The 10,450-nt window shown below is 41.2% G+C and overlaps 1 protein-coding gene across 1 annotated transcript in view; it reads left to right on the forward strand.

Annotated features, from left to right (window-relative positions):
- LOC147147446 (uncharacterized) overlaps positions 1–10,450 on the forward strand; it is a 29,553-nt gene extending 19,103 nt beyond the window's left edge. The window contains exons 18-19 of the transcript XR_015086805.1: positions 2,164–2,324; positions 9,604–10,450. The gene's annotated coding sequence lies outside the window, so the exon portion shown is untranslated. The remainder of the gene's footprint in view (positions 1–2,163; positions 2,325–9,603) is intronic.

The raw sequence follows: 10,450 nt of genomic DNA on the forward strand, positions 1-10,450 counted from the left end.
ATGTTCTCCCCGTACCTGCCTGCGTGGGTTTTCTCCGGGTACTCCGGTTTCCTTCCACATTCCAAAAAAGTAAGTTGATTGGAGTCTCTAAATTGCCCCTAGGTGTGATTGTGAGTGCGGATGTTTGTCTCTGTGTGCCCTGCGATTGGCTGGCAACCAATTCAGGGTGTCCCCCGCCTACCGCCCAAAGACAGCTGGGATAGGCTCCAGCACGCCCGCGACCCTTGTGAGGATAAGCGGTATGGATAATGAATGAATGAATGAACATACGAATATGTGAAGACGTGAAGATAAAATTAATCATGAATTTAAATGACCAATAATGTGTACAGTATACATACACACGTATGTATGTATATAGATCGATAGATAGATAGATCTTTTCCACCTTAAAAATACACTGGTAAATTACAGCACTTTGATAGTTGGGCAAAAGATGTTTAAAAAAATAACATTTATTTGCCTTTTGCCAAACATTCTGCTCTAAAATTCACCAGCTTGACAACCTTTTTGGCCCTGGTTTCCTCCAGAAGTGGCTAAAGATTGTTAGGGAATTTATGTAACACTTGTGTGGCACTACTACACAAGTGTTTGTTTTACCTTTGTAATCACGCGGTGTTCCATTTGGGGACCATTAATTAATGCCTCAGTGTGGCAGGTGGGAGGGCAGGGCCCGCAGGGTCCCTGGAGCAAGGAGAACACCACTGGGACACCAAGGTTTCACTTTGACTGCTGATTACCCCTGTTGATAGAAACAAATTCACTTTGAATGAGCTCCAGTGACACAGTGTGCAGAATATGAACATTATTCAGTGGGTCAGAGTGTTCAGCGTTTTGCATCATTAGTTTAGTTTAGGACTCAAAAAAAAGGACCTTGAGCTTGAAATGACGACCACTGTATGTGTTTTGCAATTGTTTATATGCTATATGTATATGTTGGGGATGTAGTGGTACCACTGTTTTAGACTGATTAAAAGTGCTTACATTTGAGCACTTGCTGATAGCAAGTGCTGATTCTCGAAAATGCCGTAAGTCTTGCAATTGTGACGAAAATTTGTTTTATTTGAACTGAATACCGTTCAATAATGTGGAGGTCAACCCAAACATATTTATTTTTCCAGGCCCACTGGTTTCAACAAGGCATTCTGATTAATATTGCGTTTGTGGAATGTGAGGAATCCACCCGTTTTTAGCCAGCTCAGGGGGCGGCCATTTTGTCACGTCTGTCGACTGAAAATGACATCACAGCTGCTCAGGGCTCAGATAACAACCAATCATGGCTCAGCTTCAGAAAACAGGTGAACTGTGATTGGTCGTTACCTGAGCCCTGAGCAACTAAGTTGCGACACAGGTGGTGTAACACCATTTTGGTGAATTTGATCGAGGTGCAGGCAGGCAGATTCGCTCCGGGTGGTCCTTTGTTTTCATCTTTGTCAATATTGCACATGACCTTTCGGGATTCATTTTAAATGTATTTCTTTTGGTATTTGGGAATTAGTTTACTTGATTTCATGATACGTAATGACTTTTTTTTTTTTATATCTTGCACTCGACAAATACTCTTATAAAAACTAACTCCCAAACAATTAAACCCTGCTGCCAGATCAGCATTGTAAATGAGAATCTGTGCTCAATTGCCTTACCTGGATAAATAAACCTTAATTAAATGAAAAAGTAAATGAACCATTACACACTTGAAATATTTTTTTAACACTAGTTCTCACTCATTGTCGAGATATCATATGACAGCTCTTCGAGAGAACAAATAAGCCTCAAAGGCAGAACAGTCTTGCTTCAAGCTATTCATTTGTCACTCCCAGTTGAAGTTTACTGTACAACCGACGCAACAAACAAAAGAGAATGAAACAGTTTATATTTAAACACCAAAATGTTAAAATTAAAGTCCGCTCTAGCTGAGTAGTGGTACGACACTGACAGCACACAACTCTAAATTATTACCTGCCTGAATGCTGTAAAACCCATTTAAAAAACAAACAAACACTTGCTTAAACAGCTGTTATATTGATGAACCGCAAAACCGTATACAAAGCGTAAACATTATATGTAAAAGTGGCGTTAAGGACAGCCGTGGCCTTTTCAATAACAGTACTTAGACTCACGTTGATTGTAAAGACTATGAAGGCTTTGTTTATTATCTCGCAGACGGAGGCCTCGTGCTGTCACAGGACCGCTCTGAGGCAACAACGAGAACAGCGTCAGCATGATGCAGCGACAGCAGCAACGTGCCGCCTTGAATGGATCCGCTTATTCATTTAAGGCGCACGCCGCGCAAGTCCACCGGGAGGAATTTGGGACTGTGTGTGGTAGGTGCATCTCATGTCGTTGTCCCAGCTTGCGGCCACATGGGCTGCGAGCTCGGTGGTAATGGGTGACGGCCAAGTGTCGGGTCAGACCCTTGTTGACCACATGTTGAAGTAGTGCGGTCGTTAGAGCCTCCCCGATGCATCGAGAACACAGAAGGACTCCAAATGTGAGTCTTTGCTGGACCCGAATATTGTACAGCGTGTGCAGATGCGAATGAGCACAAAAGGCAGCAGCGATTCTTCAGTATTACATGTGGCAATTGTACAGAGAAATTGAGGAATGCCATTAACAAAAGTGTCAAAACAAATCCTGGCTCCACAACAAAGAACCCAATGTGTTCTTCATTGGTCCTGTGCCACACCCGTTGACGGAGTTTCTTGGAAAAGCGCTGAGGTCATTGTGGTGTGATCCCGCTGACAAACAAAGCTCCTTGGAGGAGGTAACATGTTTGGAGATTGTTGACAAGAGAGCACTTGTGGTGTGCTGTTGAAGATCAGTGGTCAGATAAGAGTTTTATTTTTGCCCTCACTCTCCTTCCCCGTCTTGCTCTCGCTCACTTGATTGCAAAGCGAGGAAAAAGCCAGGAAACGTTGTTGACTTGAGGGGCTTTTCTTTTTAGCGTGCTGTACAGTAGCTCCGGTTCCTCTCCGGGAGGATTTCCTTCTCGCGTGACCCGGACTGTGTATAAATATTGAAAGAGAACAGTCTGTTAGACGAGGCATTGTTCGCAAACAACTCTCTAAATGGCTGCGCGAGGATGGTGTGACTGGGCTAAGCTCGGCCCCCCTTTTGACCAATCGGTCAATATTCCGGTAAGGAAATCAAACACATAGCTTCACCTTTATCTATACCACTTCTCCTCACAAGGGTCGCCGGGCGTGCTGGAGCCTATCCCAGCTGTCTTCGGGCAGTAGGCGGGGGACACACCCTGAATTGGTTGCCAGCCAATCGCAGGGCACACAAAGACAAACAACCAATTTAGAGTGTCCAATTAACCTACCAAGCATGTTTTTGGAATGTGGGAGGAAACCGAAGTACCTGAAGTGAAGAAAACCCACACAGGCACGGGGAGAACATGCAAACTCCACACTGGACTTGAACCCAGAACCTCAGGACTGTGGGAAATACAGTACATGGTCACCACTCGCTCACCGTGCAGCCTGCTTACCATGTTAACAGTGCCAAATTTAGGTTTAGATTCGATTTCTAGAATTTCAGACCCACGCGCACGATGATGAGTTTGATTCCACTTATAAAGTTTATTTATCCCATGCAATCCTGGTGAAATAGATGAAGAAAAGACAAAGGCCACGGTGAAATAGATTAAGAAAAGACAAAGGCCCCGGGAGAACATTAATTTCCCTCCAGAGACTTTCGACTCCTCATCGACAGGAGGAGCACAATCAGGGGAAACTGGTGTGATACACAGGAAATGTTTTTGTTATGGTCACAAAAAAGAAAAAAAAAATCACAGGCTTTGGCAGCCGGCTGGCTTTCCACTCAAAGGGGATTGACGGCCATTTGTAATAGGCATTCGGATGTCGGGGGGCAACTGGAAAAAGAAAACAATGCGCCACTAAGGATGTACAAAAAGCTCCTGTTATGCAGGGCAGGTGTGACAGGTTTCCCTTTTTGCGATCACACGGGCAACATCCTGCGCGGTGAAGACAATTCCATTGATTCAGCTCCATATTTATCACACGTAAAACTAATTGATGACTTTAGGAATACAGCTTCCGACTATGCTTGGTCCAACTATTTTTTTAAAATTTCCCCCGTCTGTCGTTTATCGCCTACAGAATGGGCATCCATCATAGGCGGACCGTCACATAGGCGGTATGCCCAGCTCTGACAAAAGATAATTCCATCCCACACAGCGCACAAAGTTGAAATATCCGTTGCTTAAAGTGTTGTAACACTTTAAGTGACTGTCATCCCCATAGTAGTGAAAGGAGATACCATTCTTTCTTAAAATGGAACCCACGGGCAGCAAATACAAAGAAAACAGCAGGGGCCCCAAAATTGAACTCTGTGGAACACAATACAACAGTGGGACAGAGTGGAAAATGTCATTCTTGAAGCCTCTTTTTGGAAGAATTGTTCACTATCGCCCAAAGAGCCATTTGGAAGTTCACTGCCGACTCGCTCAAAATCGGCCCAACGATGGCTCATATCTCGAAAAACTCTTAATTAGGTGACTTTAGTCTCAAGGCCACACGGAAGTGTCGTATTAAAAATCTGCGATATAGCAGGCGGAAAAACTATTGTGTATATTCTTCTCACATCTTCTCTTAACGTCACTTATTGAAGCACCAAAAAAAGACGCCAAAGAAAAAGCTAAACTCACCCACAGTCCGTTGATAGCTGCTGACCTGAGCACACGGAAAGCCTCTTTATGGCCTCTAATGGAGCGTAGCAAATTGGCGGGTGGTTGGCTTTGTGACGGTGCACAATGCTCTGCTGTTGTGTAACACCGTGCAAAAGCTGCAGTCGCACGCAGGTCACCGCGGACAGTTTTTAATACAAAAGAAAAAAAAAACTCTCAAGGTTCTAGCTTTATTTTCTCTGCCATTGTGACGCAGCGCTTTTTTAACATCTTAAATTAACACGTTAAAACAATGAGCCGCCGGATCCGCTTACAAAACCTGTCGGGGGGGTTGAATGGTGGGAAATGAACCACACCTCCAGAGGACAAAACAATCCTATGGCGGGCCCATCACTTTAACGGCCTTTGAGTAAATAAACGGGCTTGACCTTGAAACTCAGATGTACACATTCCTTTTCTCTTGATCTCGGGCAGTGGTTCCCAAACTGTAGAATGGTGACGGCATGTCACGGACATGTTCGTAAGACACGTGGGAACGATTTTAAATTCTGAATAAAAAATGCATGTTTCCTTTAAAAGTCTTAAATTGGATTTTCCACAATTAATCCTTAAATTCCATGAAGTATCTCCACATTCCAGCACTTGTAGCACGAGTTCTTCCTCCACCGCTTTTCTCTCCCAAGAAACCAGGAATTAGCCCCGGTACATAAATCCAGCTGTACTGTACCTCTAATGGCCGACCGGCACGCATCTATCACCTTCAGTGAAAAGGCCCCCCCCCCCAAGTCCTGACAACCTGGCAACCTGGCTTGTATATCAGCCACCCCTCCCTCCACCTCGCCTTACACGGCCTGTCTCGGGCCTTTCCAAAGCGCCGTGACTTAATGTGTGGTTGGTACCAGGCTCCACTCTGGTGTGGCCCCACTGTGGGATTTAATGGTGGATAATGTAAAGGAGACGGCAGCTGTGCATATACTGTAGACAGGATGGATGGATGATAGTATAAACAAGACTGTACGTTTTACACGTTGTCATCCTCCATGCAGCACCATTTACTACATTAGTTTAAAAAAAAATCTAAAATGATACAAAAGAAAATATCAAGTATACATATACCGTATACGTATACTGATTATATAATAAAGATCAATAATATAATTTTAACCTGAAACAAAACATAAAAAGTATACCAAAAATCTGTTACATATGCATAATTATGTACAGTGTGTACATACAGTATGATGTGTTTTATGTATTATTGCAGAGCATGCTCCGCTCACATTAATTTATGAAGGCAGCCTGCGCCGCGATGTTTATTCATTCTTTTGCATTTTAAAACTTACATTTATTAAGTGTAACAAAGGTTTATAAGGGTGGGTGGGTTTATAATGCTTAATAGAGGTGTAACTCCCTCCCCCAAATAAAACAATTAAAAAACGTCGCAAAAATTCCCCTAATTGTGACGTATCACCCGTGAAAAGTGAGGGAACACTGTATGTATAAACTTTTCATTACAACAATTTTGAAACAAAGACATCAGAAACTGAAGCAGCAAAGTTAAAAAAAAAAATAATAACATTTTGGCCATGAGCATACGAAGCCCGCCCAAAAAGCGCACAGTAGATTTTGGCTCTCATTACTTACTGCCAGTAATAGTTGAGTTATTATCATGAGATATACATAAAGTGTATCTACAAAGGAGCACTCCCTACACTCAAACATGAACTTTATTTTTTCTCCATTCAAACACACCTGTGTGTTATTTGTACTACGACAAAATTGTAATTTGAAGGCTGAGGCGACCTTGTGCTGTCATGACTCAGTGTTTGCATGCTGGCTGCTTTATTTTTCTAATCCTGAAAAAGTCCTTTCCATTCATCCGCACGGCCAAACTAGGAGATGTGTCAAAAAGGTTCCAAGACTGGCATTACAAAATACTGTAGATTTAAAACCCAAAGTACAAACACACATACACACACAAAACTTGACTCACAGTCCTATTCCTTCCAATGGGAATGTGGACAAAATCGGGACCAAAATACCTAAAAAAAACTCAGTCTGTGACTATCTAACTAGTGGCTAGGTAGCTGTCACCTAGCACAAACACCTAATATAGTGATCTAAAGCCATTTATTCCCAAAGGTTGTTGAAAACCAGCTCCAGCTGAGAGTCCAATCAAGCCAACAGGAATGGGAATTAAAACAGGACCAAAATGTCACTATAAAATCAGTCTTTGGCTCTCTAGCTAGCAGCTACTGTAAGTAGCTTTCAGCTAACATGAGAAGCTAATGTAGCGTCCTAAAGTCTTTGTCCACAAAACGTCACTGAAAACCAGATCAGCAGGAATTAAAATACAAATAGAAGCAAAATAAAATCCGCATGTAGCTATCTACTATGTAGCTATCTACTTTGTAGCTAGTTGCTAGGTTTCAGGCATTCAACCTCGGGAGGTACCATTGCCAAGGAGTAGGCACCATTTTGCCGATTCAGTCTATATTTTCTTTCTTTCTCATGAATGACATTTTGTGGTGAGGTCAAAATTCGCCGCCAAAGCCTAAGGGGTGGACTTGTCAGGGGACAAGGACTGGGATTCATAAGCTCTTATCCCAAAAAAATCATTTACCCGCTGTGGGATAAAGTCTCCTTGTTGTGCAGCGTGTGAATTGTGTCAGGGATACAGTGAGTAACCCTGATGCAATAAGTCAAAATTCACCAATTAATGGACGGACAAAATGTTTATAATTTCCTAGTTTAATAGTTTAAACTGTAAATGTGCCACAAACTACCCAAACACTCAAATATCATTTCAAAGTCATTTTACAGATTACCTTTGAAAATGAATGGATTGGTGTAATCTTGAGGCCAGTAAATCTTTTCTTTCTCATGAAAAAGTTGTGACATCACAAGGGATAGTTGATTTTGTAGTGTGGTGAAAATTTGTGATATTTTGAGAATTTGTTTAATTAAAAAGAAAGTTATTTTTAACAAAAAAGTATCACATGTATTTTTTTACTTTTTACATATTAGAGTACAGAAATACTGTATCAGTCATGTTTTACAGAAACATTTGCGAAAGATGAATCACAAATTGGCAGGGTTCACAACACGTGTATCATTTGTTCTTTCGATTTAAAAAAAAAAAAAAGGACCAAAATACTGAAGTAAAACCAGTTGGCAGCTATCTAGCTAGTGGCTAGGTGGCTATTAGCGAGCACCAGAAGCTAACATAGATGTCTAAAGTCCTTAGTCCACCAAAAATTGCTTAATACCAGCTGTGTCTGAGAGTTCTATCAAGCTAATGGGAATGCAAACAAAAAAACAAAACATCAATCCATCCATTATCTATATCGCTTATCCTCACAAGGGTCGCGGGCGTGCAGGAGCCTAACCCAGCTGGCATCGGGCAGCCAATTGCAGAAAAACGAAACAAAATACCCAAATAAACCAGTTTACAGCTGTCTGTCTTGCCGCTAGGTAGCTATCAGCAAGCTCCTAAAGCTAACATAGCCATTGTTCACAAAAGGAATGAGAACAAAAACGGCTAAAAAACAAAATGTCGAAAACTAGCTGCAATTCTATCAAGTCAATGGGAATGGGAACAAAAACAAGACAGAAATCCCCAAATAAAATCAGTCAACACTGGAAACTCAAAAATTGAGAAGGATCAACATTGGCCCGGCTTTCACTCGCTGGCGTGAGCTCAAAGATGAGGAGGGATTTCTGACCGACGTCGCATTGACTCTGTTCCTGCTGGACGAGTAAGTAGCTTTCCATACTCAAATCAAAATGCCAATGCTAATGTTAGCCTTCGGAAATTTGAGTGCTAGCAATAAATAGCGATCAGCTTGATGGTTCGCTATTCCACACTGACACAACCAGCCACGCAACAAACTCAGTACTCAGTACTGAGTACTGTTTAAAGAAAAAACAATGTGATGATTGCAAACAGCAAATATACCGTTTGAGTAAAATACACAGGAAACTACTGTGGAAAAATTAGCCATACTGCAATGTTTCCCCCAGAAAACTTGCTTTGCCTGGTGGTAGAGAAGCTGACCAAGCATCATAATAGATATTTCATTTCCGTCAGTGTGTAGCCGCAGCGGTCCACACATCCAACCACACTGCGTACAAGTGTACAGTATTTATGTTAGAGCTAATGGTCAATTTCATGTGAAAACATTTTCAATGGCCAAATAAAACAGATGATTAAAAATATCACTTACCATAGCTGCACTTAAACCAGCCGTGGGGGTTTATATTCCAACAAGTATAAATTATATGGTTCAAAAACAAAGTTAAACCTTCATTTTCAACATCGTTATTTTATATTGTTTATACATTATTTGATTCACTACATCATCGCCTAAACACAGCCACTTGAAACAGAGATGCAATTCAGTCCAACTGCAGGTGAGCGAGAGCTCCGGATGTACCGACAGTACGACACTATGTGCTGCGCCGCTGGCGCTCATGGGAAATGTGGTTGACTTCAGGCAAAACATTAGCGCCTTTTGCCCATATGGAGCCGCCATAATCAACGAAAACTGAAAAGTTTCCCGATATTGCTTTAATCTATCATGGGAAGCAGGGCAGCTAACAAGCTAATATAGTGTTATTAATTTTCCATTTTTGCATTTCATAGTTTTGACAAAATGAAAAAAAAACATGAGCCTTTTTTTTCATTTTGGGGGTTGGATTAAATAACCATAACAACAAATAATCATATTTTCCTATTTTTGGACGCCAACTGAAAGTGGAAAGAAGGTTCACTGTATTGATATGCAAAATACAGCCGCCTTAAAAAAAAGGCATCAGTGTCGCTCTGCCAGGCAAACACAAAAAAATGAGCACTTGAACCGTTTTGCCCTTTTCTTCCAGACAAATTACTCCAACTGTTATCCTTCCCCCCACCCCAGTGATTCTCTTCTGCATTGCTCTTGTTTGAACAGATGCCGGACCCCCCTTTACCCCCCCGCGCCCATCCTCTGGAGGACAATGAGGTAACACTCAGTGGCATTAAGAGTTCAGCGCCCAGTCGGTTTCTTTCCAAGAGAGGGAGAAACACATCAAACGCCGCCCCATGTGTCACTTCCTGCGCCAAAACTAAATGGAGGACGTTAATTTAAGAATGGCCCTTATGCAAGAGACGGCGACCGCGCTCACCTTTTGAATGTTTACTTTAAAGGGGACGTATATGGGAAAACTATGAGGGAGAAAAAAAAAATCATACTTTGCATATTAGAAATCCTAGCAGCACTAACTTGTATACAAATCAAACATTCAACTGTATAACAGTTTTATATTTTTTATAATGAGAAGACAAAGATACCAGAAAAGCGACTTTGTCAGGCGGAATCCACGTACCTTTAAGATGACTACTTTTCCAGAAATCCAAAACCACCATCTTGAGTGACCAAACACTGCATCATTCAAGTTTCATATTTGAACCTGCTGTCATATACCATCGTGCACTAACAGCAACACAACAACACACCAAAATTGTGGTCAGTTGCTAATTTAAGAAACTATTATTTTGAAATTCAAACTTCACAAAAGCAAAGGACAAAATACATGTGAATGTTTCTGTTTTTCCTAATAGAAGCATATACAAATAGGAATCAACAATTTTTTTTCTAATAAATATGAGGGGTATTGATATTTTGTTTCTAGCTAATATTTCTTATTTGCATCTATTTTGTAATATATGAATATGTGGCATTTTATTCAATTAGTATATTTTTTTATAAATATTTGGCCTAAGATTTTAGTATTTTTCATCCTATATTTTTGTATTTC

This window comes from Filicampus tigris, chromosome 5 (assembly GCF_054856515.1).
Source record: "Filicampus tigris isolate MCC_2025a chromosome 5, RoL_Ftig_1.0, whole genome shotgun sequence".
Taxonomy (NCBI): Eukaryota; Metazoa; Chordata; class Actinopteri; order Syngnathiformes; family Syngnathidae; genus Filicampus; species Filicampus tigris.